The sequence below is a fragment of the Giraffa tippelskirchi genome, chromosome 7 (genome assembly GCF_054371585.1).
Source record: "Giraffa tippelskirchi isolate mGirTip1 chromosome 7, T2T-mGirTip1v1.2.pri, whole genome shotgun sequence".
Classification (NCBI taxonomy): domain Eukaryota; kingdom Metazoa; phylum Chordata; class Mammalia; order Artiodactyla; family Giraffidae; genus Giraffa; species Giraffa tippelskirchi.
Window position 1 is genome coordinate 80117721 of NC_137281.1, and position 21209 is coordinate 80138929.

The 21209-nt window shown below is 43.4% G+C and overlaps 1 long non-coding RNA gene across 1 annotated transcript in view; it reads left to right on the forward strand.

The window, feature by feature from the left end:
* LOC145514301 (uncharacterized) overlaps nucleotides 1-20292 on the forward strand; it is a 103043-nt gene extending 82751 nt beyond the window's left edge. Inside the window, exon 6 of the long non-coding RNA XR_014060027.1 lies at nucleotides 18332-20292. This is a non-coding gene — a long non-coding RNA (uncharacterized LOC145514301). The remainder of the gene's footprint in view (nucleotides 1-18331) is intronic.
* The last annotated feature ends 917 nt before the right edge of the window (nucleotides 20293-21209 follow it).

The window sequence follows — 21209 nt, forward strand, 5'->3', positions numbered from 1 at the left end:
AAATACCCAAGGAATGGAAGGCTAAGTCATATAGTAGATGTACGTTTAACTTTTTAAAGTAACTGCTAAACTGTTTTCCACTGAGGTTGTACTATTTTCACTGCAACCAGCAGTGTAGGAGAATCCCAATTGTAGGAGAATCCATATCCTTGCCAACACTTGGTATGACTGGTCTTTTTTGTTTTAGACTTTGTAGTAGCTGTGTAGTGATGTCTCACTATGGTTATAATTTATATTTCTCTAGTGACTAATATATTGAGTATCTTTTCATTTGCTTATTTGCTATCTGTAGGTCTTCTTCGGTGAAGTGTCAGTTCAAATCATTTGCCTAGTTTTCTTTATTTTTCCTTTAAAAAAATTTATTTTTGGTTGTATGGGATCTTCATTGCAGTGCGTGGGCTTCTCATTGCTGTGGCTTCTCTAGTTTTGGAGCATAAGCTGCAGGGCATGAGGGCTTCAGTAGTTGCAGCACACAGGCTCAGTAGTTGTGGCTCGAGAGCTCTTCAGCTGCTCCTCAGTATGTGGAATCTTCCCAGACCAGGGGTTGAACCCATGTCCCCTGCATTGGCAGGTGGATTCTAAACTACTATACCACCAGGAAAGTCTACATTTGCCTGTTTTTAAATTAGGTCGTTTATGTTCTTATTATTGACTTTTGAGAGTTCTATATATGTTCTGGGTGTAAGTCCTTTATCAAATATCTGATTTGCAAGTATTTTCTCCCAGGCTGTGGCTTATCTTTTCATTCTCTTACCAGTGCCTTTTCCAGAAGTTCAAAGAGCAGGAGTTCTTATGTTGATGAAGTTCAACTTACCATTTATTCTTGTATCAATTGTGTTTTTGATGAGTATTAAGAAATCTTTGCCTAATCTAAGGTCACAAAGATTTTCTCCTGTGTTTTCTTCTTAAGTTTTATAGTATTAAGTTTTTCATTTAGGTCTATCTTGAATTTATTTTTATATATGATGCAAGGTATGGATTAAAGTTCTGTTTTTGTTTTTACATATAGATAACCAATTATTCAGGCTTACCCGGTGGCTCAGTGGTAAAGAATACATTTGCAGTTCAGGAGACACAGGTTCAATCCCTGGGTCAGGAAGATCCCCTGGAGAAGGAAATGGCAACCCACTCCAGTATTCTTGCCTGAGAAATCCCATGGACAGGAGAGCCTGGAGGGGTACAGCTATGGATGGCAAGAGTCGGACACAACTTAGTGATTAAACCACCACCATCTAATTACTCGAGTAACACTTGTTGAAAAGACTCTTGTTTCCCCATTGAATTGTCTTGAAACAATTGTCAAAAATCAGTTGTTTATGTGTAGGTATATTTCTGGACTCTATTTAATTTCCTCTTAGCAATGTTTTGTACTTTTCACTGTACAGATCTTGCACAGCTTTTGTCAGTTATATACTTTTCATATTTTAAAATGCTATTTCATATTTAGTTAAAAATTTTTATTGAAATAATTGATTTATAATATTGTTCCAATCTCTGCTGTACAGCATATTGACTCAGTTATACACATATAGACATAATTTTTAAAATATTATTTTCCATTATGGTTTATCATAGGATATTAAATATAGTTCCCTGTGCTATACAGTAGGACCTTGTTTATCCATCCTATTTATAATAGTTTACATCTGCTAATCCCAAACTCCCAGTCCTTCCCTCCCTCAACCCCCCTGCCCCTTGGCAACTGCCAGTCTGTTCTCTGTGTCAGTTTCTGCTTTGTAGATGGGTTCATTTGTGCCATATTTTAGATTCCACATTTAAGTGATATCATATGGTATTTGTCTTTGTCTTTCTGACTTCACTCAGTGTGATAATCTCTAGTTGTATCCATGTTGCAGCAAATGGCATTATTTTGTTCTTTTTTATAGCTGAGTAGTATTCCACTGTATATAGGTACCACATCTTCTTTATCCATTCATCTGTTGATGGACATTTAGGTTGTTTCCATGTTTTGGCTATTGTGAATAGTGCTGCTATGAACTGGGTTATGGGTATCCATGTGGTGCTAGTGGTAGAGAACTCTCCTGCCAGTGCCGGAGACTTAAGAGACCTGTGTTCAATCTCTGGGTTGGGAAGATCCCCTGGAGAAGGAAATGGCAACCCACTCCAGTATTCTTGCCTGGAGAGTCCTATGGACAGAGGAATCTGGTGGGCTACAGTCCATGGGGTCACAAAGGGTTGGACACGACTGAAGTGACTTAACATGAACATAGGGGTGCATATATCTTTTTGAATTAGAGTTTTGTCTGGATATGTGCCAAGGAGTAGAATTGCTGGATTATATGGTAATTCTATTTTTAATTTTCTGAGGAACCTCCATACTGTTTTCCAAAGTGACTGCACCAACTTATTGTTCAGTTGCTAAGTTGTGTCTGACTCTTTGCGACCCCATGAACTGCAGCATGCCAGGCTTCCCTGTCCTTCACCATCTCCCAGAGCTTGCTCAAACTCATGTCCTTTGAGTCAGTGATGCCATCCAACCATCTCATCCTCTGTTGCTCCCTTCTCCTCCTGCCCTCAGTCTTTCCCAGCATCAGGGTCTTTTCCAATAAGTTGGCTCTTTGCATCAGGTGGCCAAAGGATTAGAGCTTCAGCTTTAGCAACAGTCCTTCCAGTGAATATTCAGGGTTTATTTCCTTTAGGATTGACTGGTTGGATCTCCTTGCAGTCCAAGGGACTCTCAAGAGTCTTCTCCAGCACCACAGTTCAAAAGCATCAGTTCTTCAGTGCTCAGCCTTTTTTATGGTCCAACTCTCACATCTGTACATGGCTACTGGAAAAACCAGTAGTTTTGACTATACAGATGTTTGTCAGCATAGTAATATCTCTGCTTTTTAATGCACTGTCTAGGTTTGTCATAGCTTACATTCCCACAGTGTAGGAGGATTCCCTTTTCTCCACATCTTCTCCAGCATTTGTTATTTGTAGATTTTTAATGATGGCCATTCTGCCTAGTATGAGGTGATACCTCATAGTTTTGATTTGCATTTCTCTAATAATTAGTGATGTTGAGCATCTTTTCATGTGCCTGTTGCCATCTGTATGTCTCCTTTGGAGAAATGTCTATTAAAGTCTTGTGCCCATTTTTCAGTTGAGCTGTTTGGTTTTCTGTTGTTAAGTTGTATGACCTGTTTGTATATTTTGGAGATTAAGTGCTTTTCTGTTGCATCATTTGCAAATATTTTCTCCCATTTTGTAGGTTGTCTTTTTGTTTTGTTTATGGTTTTCTTTGCTGTGCAAAAGCTTGTAAGTTTGATTAGGTCTCATTTGTTTATTTTTGTTTTTATTTCTATTGCTGTGGGACACAAACCTAAGAAAACATTGGTATGATTTATGTCAGAGACTGTTTAAACCCCATTTTATTAATTTATTGGCTGCTCTGTGCAGCCTGTGGGATTTTAGTTCCCCAACCAAGGATTGAACCTGGGCCCTCAGCAATGAGAGTGCTGAGTCCCAACCACTGGATCACCAGGGAATTCCCTTAAATGCTATTTTACATAGTAATATTTTTGCCCTCAACTTCTAATTCCAATTATTGACGCTTTCACTTGAAAAAAAAAAATCCAGGAACTTAATTTACCCTGCCATCTAAAACAACCAAAGAACCAGACAAAATATCAAAAACAGTGATTCTCAAGATGTTGGTTATAAGGCAGTAGAGGACAGTGATGGAAACAAAAAGGGGTGCGCTATGATTGCCCCAGCTTACTCTGGAGAGCAGTTCCGTTCATGGCAAAGGGAGAGTGATTTATGCAGAGCCCAGCAGTCATCTTGAGAAGATGAACTGCGAGTCCAGAGGAGCCAAGGTAGCTAGAATTCACAGGGAAAAATATTAGAGAGGAGAGAGCTACATAGGGAGAGAAAGTCACAGTTTCCTCTAGTATTCAGTGTGAGAAAGCTACCCAAGGCCATCAAAGAACCCCCAAGGGTTAGAGAGCAGTAACTGAGCTCCACAGGGCTCAGGATAATGCTTGTTTCCAAAAGCCACAGTGTAAAAGATCATAAGATATCCAAAACTGGGCACCTGCTAGAGTGCTATGAAAGTTCTTATCTCAGTAGTGGGGACACTTAACCCTGGACTAAATGCTCCTTTTGTCCTGCCTAATGAAGCTTATAATCAAGACCTAGAAGGATCAAACTCTTTCCAAGTAACTTAACCATGTTCCAGAACTAATTTCAAGAATAATTTTAGGAATACAAAAGGATTTTACCCCAAAAGGTAAAAGTCACAATCCTTAACATTTCATCAAAATTACCAGGCATACAAAGAAGGAAAATCAAACACTCAGTGAAGAGAGGGTCATTAATGCATAATGTAGAAAGGGTATAAAAACAGGTACTATACCCGTATACCATAAGTTCAAGAAGCTAAGGATTGAACGTGTTAATTAGAGATACGTAAACTTTCTAAAGATATATCAACTTTCTAAAGATGAAAATCACAAAGTGTAAAACGAGAAAAGTACTGGGTAAGATTAAGGAGAGACTGGAGGTTATAGAGGAAAAGAATAGTGAGTTCGAAGACATAGTTAAGGAAACTATCCAAACTGAAACACATCAAGAAAAAGAATTAAGAACAATAAATGGAACATCAGTGAACTGTGGGGGCAATTTCAAGAAGCCAAATGTATGTACAACTACAATTTCTGAAGGAAAAGAGAGAATGAGACTGATAAAAGATTTTTAAAAATAATGCCTGAAGAATTTCCAAATATGATGAAAACCATAAACCCACAGATCCAAGAAGTCCCAGAAAGTCCAGCGATCGAAACATAAAGAAAACTAAACCAAAGCACATCAGAATCAAACTGCTTAAAACTAGTGATTAAGGGAAAAATTTATAAGCAGCCAGAGGAGAAAAAGACACATTACATACAGAGAAACAAAGCTAAGGATAACAACAAATATTTAATTATAAACAATGCAAGATAGAAAACAGTAAATATCTTCAAAGTATCAATAGAATAAAACCTCTACCTAGCAAAAACATCTTTCAAAAATAGTGGTAAAAAGACTTTTCACAAAAGTCTTTATGAGTACTTTTAAAGATATATAAAAATAAAAAGAATTCATCACCAGTATATCTGTCCTACAAGAATTCTTAAAGCAAGTCTTTCAAGAGAAGGAAAATGATGCCTGATGGAAGCCTAGATCTACATAAAGGATAAATAACACTGGAAATGGTAACTACAGTTATTACTACTTAATATATTTAAAACATAATTGAATATTAAGAGGAAAAATAATTATAACGTATTGTTGAATTTGTAGCAAATTTAAATAATATCTGGCAACAATAGCACAAAGGCTTAGAGGAGACAGATGTAATTATACTGTTATAAGATTTGTATACTCTAAAGTGGTACAGGATTATTTGAAGGTAGACTGTGGATAAATTAAAGAGTTACACACCAAAGAAACCACTAAAACATCACACAAAGAGTTAATAAGCTAGCAAAGGCAATAAGATGGAATCATAAAAAGCTATTTAATAACAAAAACACAGAAAACGGGGGAGAGGGGGAACAAACAAGAGTTGGAACAATTAGAAAGCAAGTACCAAATGATAAATTTAAACCCAACCCTATCAAGAGTCACATTAAATGTGGTTAAATGTGAACACCCCAAATAAACCCAGAATGTCAGATTGGATAAAAGAGAACCCCCCAACCTATGTTTGTTATCTAAGTTACTCTTATTATTTAACTTTAACATAAAATATCACTGTTTAAAAAAACAGAAGAGAGACCCAACCATCTGCTGCCTATAAGAAATATTAAGAAAAAAATAGCTTAAAAGTAAAAGGATAGAAAAATATATACTGGGACTTCCCTGGTGGTCCAGAGGTTAAGACTCTGAGCTTCCACTGCAGGCGACATGGATTTGATCCCTGGTCAGGGAACTAAGATCCTACATGTCATGTGGCCCCCCCAAAATAAGAAATAACATATATATACACTCCCCATACTAATACTAATCAAAAGAATATTGAAGTGGCTATGTTAATATCAAATAAAGTAGAAATCAGAGCAAAACAAATACCAGGTACCTATGGCTGATTCATGTTGAGGTTTGATGGAAAACAACAAAATTTTGTAAAGCAATTGTCCTTCAATTAAAAATAAATACATTTTTAAAAATTACGTACAAAAACCCCCCGAAACAAATACCAGGGATAAAGAAGTTCACTTCATAATGATAAAGAGGAAAATTCATCACAGTAAGGTAACAGTCTTAAATGTTTATCCATCTAATAACCACATTTCAAAATACACGAAGCAAATAGCAGAACTGCAAGAAGATATAGACAATCCACAATTATAGGCAGATGTCAACACTCCTCTTTCAATAATTCATAGAACAAATTGACAGAAAATCAGTGATATAGAATGATATAGAAGTTTTTAACAGCACTACCAACTAACTTGAATGGGCTTCCTAGGTGGCTCAGTGGTAAAGAACCTGCCTACCGATGCAGGAGATGCAGGAGACACAGGTTCAATCCCTGGGTTGGGGAGATCCCCTGGAGAAGGAAATGGCAACCCACTCCAGTGTTTCTGCCTGGAAATCCCATGGATAGAGGAGCCTGGCAGCTACAGCCCATTGTGGGCAAAAAGATTCCGACATGACTTAGCCACTGAGCACACACACACCAACTTGACCTAATTGAAATTTCTAAAACAATATATCCAGCAGCTGAAGAATATACATTCTTTTGAAGTATATACAGGACATTTATCCAGACACACTACTCATTTAAACAAGTCTCAATGAATTTAAAATGACTCGTCATACCAAGTATGTTCTCTGATTACAGTGGAAGTACAGTTGACCCTTGAAAGACAGGGGTTTAAATTGTGCAGGTCCACTTATAAGTGGATTTTTTTCAATGGTCAGTGCTAAAGTACTACACAGTCTGTGGTTGGTTGAATCTGTGGATGCAGAATTGTGGATACAGAAGGCTGACTATAAAGTAATATGTAGATTTTTGACTATGTAGAGGATTGTTACTCCCTAACCCTTGCATTGTTCAAGGGTTAACTGTAATTAGAAATCAACAAAGAAAGATCTTTGGAAAATCCCCAAGTATTGGAAGCTGAGTAACATCTAAATGAACCATGGGTCAAAGAAGAAAGCAAAGGTAAATTAAAAAGTATTTTGAACTGAATGTAAATGAAAACACACTGTATCCAAATTTGTGGGGTCTATCTAAGGCAGTATGTAGAGGAAATTTTATAGCACAAAAATGCCTCTATTAGGAAGAAAATGCCCACAATCTATTATTTCAGTGTTTACCTTAAAGAATCAGAAGAGAAGAGCAAATGAAACTCAAAGTAAGTAGAAGAAGGAAAATAATGATTAGAACAAAAACCAATGAAATAAAAACAGAAAAGCAATAGATTAAAAATGACCAATATTAAAAATAAGTATCACAAATTCTACAGATATTACAGGGATAATAGGGAATGTTATTAATATGTACAATATGTGACAATATACTTGACAACTTAGATGAAGTGGACAATTTTTTTGAAAGACACAAACTTCCAAAACTCACTCAAGAAGAAACAGACAACCTTAACCCAGGATCTATTAAAGACACGATTTGTAGTGAAAAAACCTTCTTACAAAGAAAATTCTAGGCCCAGATGGTTTCGCTAAAGAATTCTACCAGACATTTAAGGAAGAAAGCATTTAATTATACACAAATTCTAGAAAACTGAAAAGGACGGCTTACTTCCTACCCCATTCTATTAGACTAGTATTATTACTCTTACAAAAACCAGTCAAAGACATTACAAGAAAAGTACAGACAAATATTCCTCATTAACATAAATGCAAAAACTAATAGCAAAATTTTAGCAATTGAATGTAGCAGTATATGAAAAGGATAATACATTATGTCGGAGGGGGGGTGGTTTATCCCAGGAATGCAAGGTTAGTGTACTCTTAAGAAATCAATGTAATTCGTCACATTAACAGACTAAAAGTGAAATATCACATGGTCACTTTAGTAGGTGCAGAAAAATAATTTAACTAAATCTGACATCCATTCCTGATAAAAACTCTAAATAAATTAGTAATAGATGGGAACTTCTTGTCCTGATAAAGGGCATCTATGAAAAATATACCTAACATCTTAATAGTGAAAGATGGGATGCTTTCTTGCTAAGATCCCTAAAACAGGATGAGTTTTATCTGCTCTCACCATTTCTATTCACTATCGTCCTAGAGGTTCTAGCCAGTGTTGTCAGGAAAGAAAAATAAGTAAAAAGCATCCATATTAGAAAGGAAGAATCCAGCTGACTGCAGGACTACAGGCTTTTCCTGGTCTCTGGGGAGGGTGGCAATGTATGCGTGTGTGTGCATATGCATGCACATACATATGCAAACCGTGTTGCGTTGGCACATCTGGCACCTTGCTTCTCTAAAACACCCCTTGAGATAGAGGAGCAGAAAAGATTTCACAGACACCAAGATTTCACAGACATGACCTGTATAAACCCCACAGTTTCTCTTCGGTCTGTCTTTTTAAAAAAAATTCAAATGGTTTTTTGGCTTAATTTTATTTATGATTTTACCTAATAATGTTTGTGCTATTTTAATAAAGAAGGCATATGCTAGGTAATTTATGCTCAACAAAGCATCGCAAGGGGGAAGAAAGGTCTTATTTATGTGATTGCCAGAAGCCTGGCCACCAGGATGAGGCCAATACCCAACTGTGAGAAGCAAGGTTCCTGGAGAATGAGCACAGGTTCAGAGAACGAGCATGGACGTTGCACGTGAAATGCTGGGCCGCCGACCTCACTTTCCTACACTTTAAAGTGGGGATGTGAATCACTTCATGGCCTCCCACTGGGGATTAGTGAGCTATTGGTAACAGGTGGAAATTATCTGAGGGGCTACTCTCTCGTCAAGCAGTGGACTGCAAGTCCTCAGCCGACCCCCACGTATTCTCTTTGTGGGCTGTGAGGGACTTCTCTGGGGTGAGGGGCAGGCTGTTCCACTGCGCATGCTTTGAGGGCTGCTCCAATAATTTTACGGGTACTTAGGGATAAGGAGTTTTGAGGAGCAATCTGAGCAATCTGAGAAACCCCTGTGAGGTAGGCAGACTAATCCCCCACCCTGACAGTGTCCACGTTCTGACCTCAGAACCTGTGAATGTGTTAGGTTACAAGGAAACTGGGAATTAAGGTTGCAGATGGAATTATGGTTACTAGCAGCTGACTCTAGCATGGGAAGATTATTCTCAATTATTTGGATGGGCCCAGTGTAGCCACAAGAGTCCTTACAAGGGGAGGAGGGAGGCAGAAGAGAGTCAGAGGAAGAGAAACAGTGAAGGAAGCAGAGTCAGAGTGGAGCGACACCAGAAGGTCAGGATCTGCTGTGGCTGTCTTTGAAGGTGAGGCCACCAGCCAAGGAATACAGGAGGCCTCTAGGAACTAGCAAAGGTGAGGAAGTGAATTCTTCCCCAGCATGCTAAGGAGGAACACAGCCTTGATGACACCTTGGTTTTAGAGACCCACATCAGACTTCCAACCTGCAGAACTGTAACATAATAATTTGCGTCATTTAAAGCCACTAAGTTTGCAGCAATTTGTGATGGCAGCATCAGGAAACTCCTGCCCTGCCAGCTCTCGCCCCTGTACTGGAAGCCCCAGCAGATCCAGAGGTACAGGCTCCATATGCCAGACTTCAAGACCACCAGTGCTCTGTGTGCTGACTCTGAGGCCCTGCAGGCCTGTGGGTAATTGGGAAGAGATTCCAGTCAGCCCATGGGGAGGCCAGAGTTCTACTCAGGGCCCCAGTGGGGAACAGGCCTGCCAGCTGCTGCACGTGGAAAAGAGCACTTGCTTTGGAGTCTGAAGGACCTGAATCCAAATTCTGAATTTGCCTTTTACAAAGTGCATGACTGTGGACAAGACACTTAACCTTTTGCTGCCTTAGTTTCCTTCTGTGTAAAATGGGGAGGGTGGTACATGCGTTAGAAGATTGTTGGATTAAGAAAAGAGAAGAAAAAAAAAAGATTGTTGGATTAAATAAGTTCACACAGGTAAAGTGCTTAGAACAGTGCCTGACACCTAATAAATGCTCCAAAAAATGTGAGTTATTATTAGTATTATTTTTGTTAAATGACCATGACATAGTTGATGTCTTTAGGTAGTGAACAATCCAGTGGGAAGAGACCCTTGGGATAAGAATAGTATTTATTGGGGCTTCCCTGGTGGTCCAGTGGCTAAGAATCCACCTTCCAATGCAGGGGGCTCCGGTTCAATCCCTGGAGGGGGAAGTAAGATCCCACATGCTATGGGGCAACTAAACCACAACTACTGAGCCAGTGTGCCACAACCAGAGAAGCTGGAACCCTGCGAGGAAGACCCAGAGCAGCAAAAAAAAACAACAATCTATTAATATCTATAGGGTTGTGGAGAGGATTGAATGAGTTAATACATGTGAAGTGCTTAGACAGTGCCTGGCACCTTAGTAAGGGCTGCAAGCGTTTGCTGCTTCTCCTCCTACTTTTCCCACAAAGGGAACAACAAGGGTAAAAGCTGTGAGGTGGAAAGGGCATGTAATGTTTCAAGAAGAGCAAGTAGGTCAGGAGTAAACAAGGGAAGTGTGGCAAGGGGCGGAGTTAGGAAGGTGCGGGGGGGGGGGGGGGAGTATGGGTCGGCCGAGGCAGCTTCCGGCTGCACGTCCATGGCCTTTCATCGTCCAGGTTCAGGTTTGTTGACCCCTTTACTGCTCAAAAGCCTACTACCATGGCTCCCGACTTGGGCGTCCGTTGCCAGGGCACCCGGCACTCTGCACAGAAAGGTTTCTTGGGTACCTCCTCTTGGTCCATCCGGCCTAGAACTTTGCGCAGCCATTTTGGGTTTGAAAACTGGCCCCCCCAAAAGGGGGATCTCTCTGAGCAAGCGAGGTCGTGACAGCAGGCCCAGCAGACAGAGCAGGAGCGCCGCGCTTTCCTGGAAGTATCCCACCTGGCGTTGGCCCCGCCCACCCAGGTCCTGCTCCATCTCACCTCGCCCCTTGCCGGCCTTGCATCCCTCTCTGCACCCGATCTGGCGAGTGTGGCAGCCTGTCTCCGCTGGTCTGAGTTAGGCTCAGGCTACTGTAGGCATACTAACCCAGGACGGCTGGACCTGGAGACAGAATGAGCAGGAGAGGGAGGAAGGCGTGTGGACAGGTCGCAGCAGGTCCACCGGGCTCGCCACGGGGGCATAATCTTGAAGGGCTGTGCGGTGTTGCCTATGGGAACTTGCTGAACCTCTCTGGAGTGCATTCATTCAATGAAAATTTACTATAGACCTGGTCTGTGCCAGGTGCTGGGCATGTGGTAGTGAACAGGAGCCATGTGGCAGTACAAACCTTGGTGAAATGTGATCCCTGAAGCCCTGCTTTCTATCCTACTGACCAGGTGACTTTGCACAAGAGACTCAGCTTCTCTATACTTCTTATCCTGATCTGTAATATGGGAGTAAAACACCCACCTCATAGGGTTGTGATGATTATATGACTGCATACTTATAAAGTTCTAGGAATAGTGCCTATTAAGCTTTCTTATTAAGTGCATAACAAGCTTCATTATTAGCTATTGTTATCTGTACCTTCTTGGAGCTTATATTCACTGACTTCCTCTTATTTTTTTAGAATTCAGGATATTGAAAACAATTAATTAATTAACTTTATTTTTGGCTGTGCCGGGGCCTTCTCTATCTGTGGTGAGCAGAGGCTACTCTTGGTTTTGATGCTCAGGCCTCTCATTCCAGTGGCTTCTTTTGTTCCAAAGCACAGGCTCAAGAGCATGCAGGCTTTCAGTAGTCAGCCTGGCTCCCAGGCTCTAGAGCACAGGCTCAGTAGTCGTGGCACAGGAGCTTAGTTGCCCCATGTCATGTGGAATCTTCCCAGACCAGTTATCAAACCTGTGTCCCTTGCATTGGCAGGCGGATTATTAACCACTGGACCACAAGAGAAGTCCATGACTTTATCTTTTTTATTTAAAATTTCCTTTTCATTAGGAATTATTTGAGACATATTAAAAAAAAAAAGAGTAGAAACAGTGTCCCCATCATCCTATTTAAGAAATAAAGCATCATAAATACATTCTCTCTGCTCAACTGTAGTCAGAACTTCATATCCCATGTCCTAGAGGCCTCCACTCCATTCTCTATACTGCTCATGGTCTGTGAGAGATCCAGATAATACACAGTCAGATCCTGCCATAACCCTCTTGAAAACCTCCACTTAGTAAGATAAAATCAAACACATCCCCTTGACATCCAGGCCCTTCGCTTCTGACCCCCACTGACCCTTCCTGTTTGATCTCTGCCGCCCAAAGTCAAAATTCCCCTTGGCATTTCTTTTCTTTTTTAAAAAGAGATTTATTTCTTTTATTTTTTGGCTGTGCTGGGTCTTCATTCATACATGGGCTTTCTCTAGTTGCGGCACATAGGGGCTCCTCTTCGATGCAGTGTGCTGGCTTCTCATTGTGGTGGCTTTTCTTGTTGCAGAGCACAGGCACTAGGCACATGAGCTTCAGTAGTTGAGGGCCACAGGCTCAGTAGTTGTAGCTTACAGGCTTAGTTGCTCTGAGGCATGTGGAATCTTCCCAGACCAGGGATACAACTGGTGTCCCTTGCATTGCAAGGCAGATTCTTAATTACTGGGCCACCAGGGAAGCCCCCCTTAGCATTTCTTAAGTGTCCCTGCTCTTTGCATATGTCAGCTCCTCTGCTGGGGGGTTCTGTGTACTCCTTCTCTTGCCTTCCTCCCCTCCAGGAGGAGCAGCATCCTTTGATTCCTCAAGACTCCCCGAGCACTGTCTGACTGGGATGCATGTGTGTGTCTCCCCTTGGCGGTGGGGACCCCGCGGCAGGTACATGACTGATTCATTTTCATCTGCTCCTGGTAAAGGAGAGGCATACACTGGACTCTGCGGCTGTAGTTGAGTGTGTTTGGGGCAACTTGCTAAGGTGAAGTATGGATGGTCATCCAGTGACTCCAGCCCCATGCTTTTCCCTGGGAACTCAGAGTCCTTCAGCTTTGAAAGCCCTGGGGAAGAATCCAGAGGTCATTAAATGGGGGCCTCATTTTAAAGAAACTCCAGAACAGTGTGATTTCCTGCAGTGCCTGGTTTCCCCTACTCCTTCCATCTTCTCCTTGGTTCCCCATTTCCTCTCTTTGAGTTCCTCATGATGAGTGGATCATCCCTAAGACTGAAGGTGTGAGACATTTAGTGACCATGCCATGGATCCAAGAGACTTGTAGGTTTGGGGAAACCAAGTGGATGCCAAGTCTGGCTCCAGAGAGCCTAGGAGCAAAGAGGTTGCTTCCAGAGTGGGGACTCCTGGCCTTTTTTCATAACATCAGGTGTATCTGCAATGCAGATTCCCTTCACAGAGAGAGGAGAGCCTGAGTATCCATTGAAAGTAAACTGAGAAGTGCATTCTGCCTCTAGGGAGGAAGCTGAGTGCCTAGCAGGAGGGTGGGGAGAAGAGGGACACTTACCTCTATAGACATTTTGTTCTATGTTCACGTCTGATCTTTTTTTTTTTGTATGAAAACATATTGGATGGTAATCAGAAGAGCTGGGTTCCAGTATTGCAAATACCAGTGACCAGCCTGTTCACCTTGGTCTCTCTGAGCCTCACTTTAATAACCACCCAGTTCTCAAGCTCAAAGAACAGACACAAGGGAGACCTTTGTACACTAGATGGGGCTGGGTGCACTTAATTATTATTTACTCTGCACTCAGTTCATCTCAATAGACAATCACCGAGGCCTCTCTATTGACCATAGTGTGTGGATCTCTATATACAAGTTTGGGTGTGTATGTCTGGGCATAAGGGTGTGGGTCTGGGTGTGTGTGTCTGGACATGTCAGGGTGGGGTCTGAGGTGACTATGAACTTGACCATTACAGGGTTTCTGCCCCAGGGAGCTCCTGGTGCAGCAGGACAGGTGACCAAGTGAGCAACTTCCTCTAACACACCTGGACTCTGTCGCTGTTGTTTAGTCTCTTAAGTCATGTCCAGCTCTTTGCGACCCCAAGGACTGTAGTCTGCCAGGCTCCTCTGCCCATGGGATTTTTCAGGCAAGAATACTAGAGTGGGTTGCCATTTCCTACTCCAGGGGATCTTCCTGACCCAGGGGTCGAACCCGCATCTCCTGTATTGGCAGGTGGAATCTTTACCACTGAGCCACCAGGGAAGCCCCTCCTGAATTCTGCTCAGGGCCAAATAAAGAGATGAAAATGTGGGTGCACAGAAAAGGCAACATGGAATCAAACAGGGGCCTTTGCCCTGGCTGTTCCTTCTGCTTGAAATGTTCTTCCTCAGAATCCTTAAGGTCCACCACCTTGACTCCTTTGACTCTTTGAGCAAATGTCACCTTCTCAAGGAGGTCTACATGATTATCCCACTTAATAGCAACTCCACCCTACACTCCCCAAATCCATCCTGGCATTTTTTTTTCTAAACCTAGGCCCTTACTTTCAATGATAGTGAATTTATCTATAATAAAACTCACTTAAAATAGTCTCATACTTTACGCATTTGTTTTGTTTAATTGTCTGTTTCCATCCTTTCCTTCATTAGAATGAAAGCTCCATGAGGGAAGGGACTCTATTTTGTTTGCTGCTGTGTTCCCCCCTCCCCCGCCAGGGCCTGGAATGGTATGACTGGTGCAGAGAAGACACTCAGTGAGCATTCATGAGTAAGGGCGGTAACAGGGCAGGTGTTCAGGGGTGGGTGGCAGAGAGACCATAGCCTCTGTGGACTAAAGGGGTGCCTCGTGATGTGGGATATGGGGGCCCTGTGGATGGTGGGAGTAGGACACTCCAGTGCGGAAAGGGGGAAGACATGGCCTGGAGAAAACTTTAGACATTTTGGGAGCCATTCTGTATGTCCCAAATTCCAGCTCAGTGTCCATCTCTTCCCTCTGCCACCCGGAGAATCACAGCCTATGTTATGGGGGAGGGGAGATTCGAGGGCCCAGCTGGTTTGTGGGGGAGGTGATGGTGGACCCATTCATGAGAATCAAAGGCAACCTGGAGGTCCCTTGGCTAGGAGAAGGTACCTGTGGGGACATGGGGGGAGGTGCATTTAGAAGAGAGAAGGCAACAGAAGCTCCTGAGATGGTGATGGTGGTGGTTGCATTGTAGACTCAGTGAAAGTGGAGATGTTTCTGTGAGTGTTGGTAACAGAGAGCAAGGTCCAGGCAGAGGGCACTCCTGGGACCATGAGCTAGACAAGAGCTTGAGCGGGGACTGAGGCCAGGTTGGGAGGGCCTCAAAGCCAGGCGAAGGAGTCAGGATAGAATCCTGGGAGCCCTGGGAACACACGAGGATCTGGAGCTGAGAGTAGGAGGTGGCAAAAGAAGGAAGCAATTTTCAAGAAGATTTGCCCCTCGGGGGTCTTTACCACTGTTAGCTGTCCAAAGGGGAGGAGGAGACATGCTCCCGGAGCCTCATAGACAGAGAGGAGGACAGAGTGTCCATTTCACTTTGGTAGTCCATTCATTGACTCACTCACTATATCAGGCACTTAATGTGTGCTGGACTCCATACTAGGATTTGGGGCTCCCACGAGAAATCAGTCCCAAACTTTGACCCCATGCAAGGGAGAGAATACCCCAGCAGAGAAGTGACAGCTCCAAGGAGGGATGGTTGTGCCCAACTGGGAAACCAGAGAGAGGGATTCTAGGAACAGGAGTCATCTGAACTGGGCACTAAAGGATGGTCAGGGGTTTGAAATTCATCTGATCAGGAAGAGAAAGCATTTTAATCAGGAGCTCCAAACCAGAGGTTTTAATGTGTACTGTTTCATTTAGTTCACCCAGCAACTCTTGGAGGAGGTAGCCAGGGCAGAGAAGGTGACATATTATAGATAAGGAAGTAAAGATCTGGGGACCAAGCTCAGAGAAGGGAAGTGCCCAGGCCCACCCAGGTCAGCACCCTGAGAACAGCAGAGTTGGGACTGGAACCCAGGGCTGTTGTGCTCCCACTCAGTGCCCATCCTGTGGGTTCACAGCCTCACTGGTTGTTTTGGAGTCCATTCACAGCTGCTCGCTAGTGCTTTGAGTGCTGCAGAGGAGCTGTCAGTCCGTCCCCACCCCCAGGATCTTGATCTGCCTCTGCCTGACCCCAGAAAGGATCCAGGACACGGACCCAAGACCCAGTGCAGGCTCTTCTGTGGTTGGCTGTGGGCCCTGGTGGCTCAGAAGGTAAAGAATCCACCTGCAACGCAGCAGACTCAGGTTCAGGTTCGATTCCTTCGTCAGAAGATCCCTTGGAGGAGGGCATGGCAACCCACTCCAGTGTTCTTGCCTGGAGAATCCCCATGGACGGAGGAGCCTGACGGTAGGGGCTACCGTCCATGGGGTCCCACAGAGTCGGACATGACTGAGCAACTGAGAACAGCAGGACAGCACAGTCAATGGCCAGGATGAAAAGGGATTTGTCGGACTTTGAGTCTGAGGGCTTGGGGCTGGTTCCAGCTGTGCCACGTGCTGGCTATGCAGCTTAGGCAAATCACCGCACCTCTCTGGGCACTTCAGTTCCTGCCTCGGTCAGATGAGAATGCTGTTCACTCTAGTATTCCCCATGTCCAGTCAGTGGAGAAACCAAGGACCTAATGGGTATGACTAGATAAAAGCTAGCTGTTATCCTAAGGGACTGGGGGTTGTCTGCACCACAAGAATGATTACAGGAACACTACTACATTGTGTCTTTGCAGGGTGAGTTTCTCTGAGTCCTTACCAAGCCCAGTGTTGAGCATTTGCTGTGTATTAATTCACTGAATGGAGTGTGGATGGGAAAATATTGTGGGTAAAACGATCATCAATATGTATGGTCTGTAAATATGATGATGATGAGGGAGAAGGAGGATAAAGATATCTTTTAAAGCCATGTAATTAATAGGTTCAGAAGTCTTGGCCAGCTCCTGGGGGCTTTGCAGACTCTGTGGCCTGGCCCCTTGACAACTCTGGCCCTTTGCTTCCTTCATCTGAGTGGCTAACATCCTCAGAGCTCAGGCATCCAGCCTCCCAGCCCCTGGATGAGGTGTTTAGGCCCCAAGCCAGGCCAGCCCCAAGATTCCTATTCTGGGGCAGCCCAGCTACAGCCCCAGGAGGGCCGCCAACAAGGGGCCCAGCAGCTTATCGCTGCGTGGGGACTCTCCAGCGGGCAGACTGTCTCCACTGCTGCTGAGCCAAGCTGATAAAGAGGACAGACCCTTGTGTTTACAGTGGCTGGGAGAGTGGGGCCTCCTGGGGGCGGCCCCATCTCCTGTGGGAACAGACTGTCTGTTTGCTGAGATACCATCGCATTCCTGCAGCCCCAGGATGGATAGGGGCGGGCTGGGGTGATGGGAGGGGAGGAGGAAATCTGACAGCTGCCTGCTCTCTCTCTGTTCCCTGGGGCCCCACGTTGAGAAGGGCGACACTGGGTCTTCTGGTGGGTCTGTGGTTTCCCAGGCTGTTTGTTAAGCACTTCATTAAGGTCACTGATACCCAACGTGGGCACTTCTCTCTACAGTTTATAAAATATTTTCTCAACATTTATCTTTTTTTGGTCTTCCAGAGAACCTTCTATTTAATTAGTTTGGGGTCATAATGTTTCACAGAAAAAGATGCCTTTCTCTCTAACAAGACTGGAGCAGAGGACTGGTGATGTGACCGGACATTGGGGCAGGGGTCCTGCATGATGCTTAGCTGACAAGGCCACCCCAAAATTAAAGCTACGCTTACATACTGCTTGCTGTGGGGCAATGACTGTCAAAAGTACTTGAGATGCATTAATTCATTTAATCTTCACAACAGCCCTTGTGAGATAGATGCTATCATTATACATTTTACAGTTGAGGAAATCAAGGCATAAGTCACACAGGAAGAAAGTGAGCGGGCTGGGATTTGAACCCCAGCAGTATGACTCCAGCATCCCCAGTTTAACCACTGGGCTACACTGCCAGCTTAAATTCAGTTAATGATATTTATTGGGTTGGTCGACCAGTTCGTTCAGGTTTTTCCATAAGATGTTATATCTCTCCCATGCTTACAAAGGCAGCAAGTGTTGACAACCACAGAGGCAGGAACTGGCTTTGGAGTTAGGCCTGTGTTCAACTTCCAGCATTGACACGAATGACCTCGGAGGCTGACCCTCGCCTCTCTGAATCTCCGTTTCCTTCTCTGGAAAGTGGAAACAAGACCAGCCTTAGCAGCCTTAACTCTGACCAGGGTGTCAGAGTTGTTGTATGTGAAGGGTCTGGGCCAGGGTAGATTTTCATTAAATAACTACTCTTATTACTTTGACAGCTGATGTAGGGAGGTGGCCTGCCCAAAACTGAAACTTCAGAAGAGTATCATTTAAACAAGAGAGGCCCGCCACTCAGCTATGGAGGCACAGAGGAGGGGTGACATCTAGTTGAACAGATCTGGTGGCTTCACAGGATGCAGCATATGGTTGGGACCCTGGCTTGAGTTGGACAGCCTTGAGTTCAAATTCCAACATGCAGCCCTTACTCTCTGGGTCGAATTGATTAACTTCTTTGTAAAACGAGAACATGAGGAGAACCATCCTCCTAGGGTTGTGAAGAACGGATGAGATTGCTCAGGAAAAGAAGCCCTGGGCACACGGGCAGGTACGTGGTAAGTGCTCAATAAATACTGCTGACATTATTGCTCCTGGGGTGGGAGAGGGGGTGGGAGACAGAATAAGGCTCCCCCCACCAAGGATGTCTGTGTCCTAATCTCTGGAACCCTCAACTGTGTATTCTAATCACTGGAACCTGTGACTGTGTTAGGTCACGTGGCAGAGGGGAATTCAGGTTGCTGGTAGAATTAAGGTTGCTAATCAGATGACCTTGAGATGGGGAATTATCCTGGATTATCAGTGTGGGTCCAGTGTCATCACAGAGCAGATGAGTCAGGATAAGCTAGATGATGCTGTGGTAACAAACATTCCCCCAATCCCAGTGGCTTTACTGTAACCATTTTTGGGTACTACCTGATGAGTTATCAGGACGCTCTGTTCTTCAAAGTCACTCAACCGTCCAGCTGTAGGAAGTTCCATGTTGATATGTTTCCATAATGACAGCAGCAGGGAAAAGAGAATATGGCAAATCACACACTGGCTCTTAAATTACCTGCCTAAAAGCATTGCACATCACTTCTGCTCATATTTTATTGGCCAAAGCAAGTCACATGGACATGTTTGAGTTCAACTGGGTGGAGAAGCACAATCCTACTATCTTCCCAGAAAAGAGAGAAATGACTATTTATCAAGTCTTAATACCTATCATCAACAGTATAGTCCATAGTGGGGCTTGGGTTGAATGCAGTTCAGACATAATTTGTTTGGCATGTTCTGTATTTTAGATAATTATGTAAAGTTTCCAATATATATGACATCAAACTATGTAATATACAGGTTCATATAATCTGGCTAAATTTGAAAGGTTGAACTATTGTGATAGTGAGCCCATGTGTATTAGTTAGAATTAGGTTGGGCAGATTATAATAGAAAATGTCAAAATAACAGTAGTTTAAATAAGATACATGTTTCTTTCTCATGTAAAAGCAGCCAGGAGAGAAAGAGGCAGCTCAGGCCTGGGTAGCTAGATTCAAAAAGCCATCGGGGCTTAGGCTTCTCTGTTCTGTTGTCTTCAGTGTACAGGTCCCATTTGCAAAGGTTGCTTCATAGTCCATGATGGCTTCCAGGGTTCCAGCCATCATATTCACATTCTAGGCCAGAGAAGAAAAAGTTGAAGTCAAAAAGGGGGCCTCCAGATGAGCCAACTCCGTTTATGCAGCCTTCCCATAATTCCTGCACAACACATCTACTTACAACTTATTGTCTAGATAGTTGCATGGCTATACCAAGGGCAAGGGAGGATACAGATGATCATGTAACTGTGCTCAAGCCAAAGTAGTCCTTTTCCCCCAGGATGAAATTTTCCCAGCAGCAAATAAATCATCTTTCTGCTATTAAAAAGAAAGAGGAAGAACTGAGGTTGCTATTGGCACTTAACAGTCTCTGCCAGGAGCCTGCAGTCCTGATTGTCTGGAGTGGAATAGTAGATCCTCATTCACACTGGGCCTGAATGCATCAGTTTCCCACAGACCCCACCACTCCCTGATGCCTCTCCAGCACGCTGTCCATTAACTATTTATCACTGGGCTTGTGTTGGCTGTTTTGGTTTTTTTTCTTAGCAGAATTAAGAGGAGAAAGAAATATTTCCTTTATTATGTTAAAAATCAGAAAGAGCAAAAAAAATTCCAAGAGAATCATGAGAGTAGAAGCATGCTTCTCCGGGGAAGAGGAAAATATTCTTTTAAAAAAATTTTTTTAAAATATTAAAAACATTTTTTATTGGCTGCAGTATGCAGTATTTTAGGGATTGAATCTATGCCCCTTGCATTGGGACTGTGGAGTCTTAACCACTGGACCACCAGGGAAGTCCTGCAAAAAATATTCTTAGCTGGGTATCATGCAAACAAAGTGTATTAAAAAGAATGCAACTTAATACAGTGTTCTGAAACAGCTGACTTGCTTTAGTCGCCTCTCTGGCCAGGCGTTTGACTGGATGTATAGCTCCCTGGGAAGACAGTGGGCCTGCAATCCTCCTGGTTTTGCACAGCTCATCTTCTTTTTGGGAGGAGAACAGCCCCATTTTGTCCAACATCTTTTACCCCTTATTTGGGATGACCCTGCCCTTCTTTATATTCGGGACTTATTTTGAGCAAGTTCAAAACTGTCTTGTAAAGTTCAAGATCATTATGGCAGGCAAAAATGCAGTGAAATAGCACACCACTGTCAGTTAATTACTAAAAATCCTTTAATAGCTGACATTATTATAAATTATATACCCATTATGACAGGGACAATTGAGCTCTCTGTTTTTCTTGCCCTGCATTGGAACCCCAAACAATGCTGTCTTGTTGGAGAATGACCTGGAAAATGCTCCTGGAAGCAAGTTGGGAGTTTACATGGGCTACCTATGCTGACCACAGCAGCCTGTGGGCCTCTGAGGACACCCTGTTGCTGGGTGGGGATGAGGCAGCTACCTGAAAAGGCCTCAAAAACAACCATTTTCCTGTTCCTACCTGCCTCCCCCACTGCTATGGCTGCAAGAGTCTCTTCCCCAGTGAACCTCCCAACTCCCTCTGCTCTGTTCCCTGTTCTTTTCCCTGT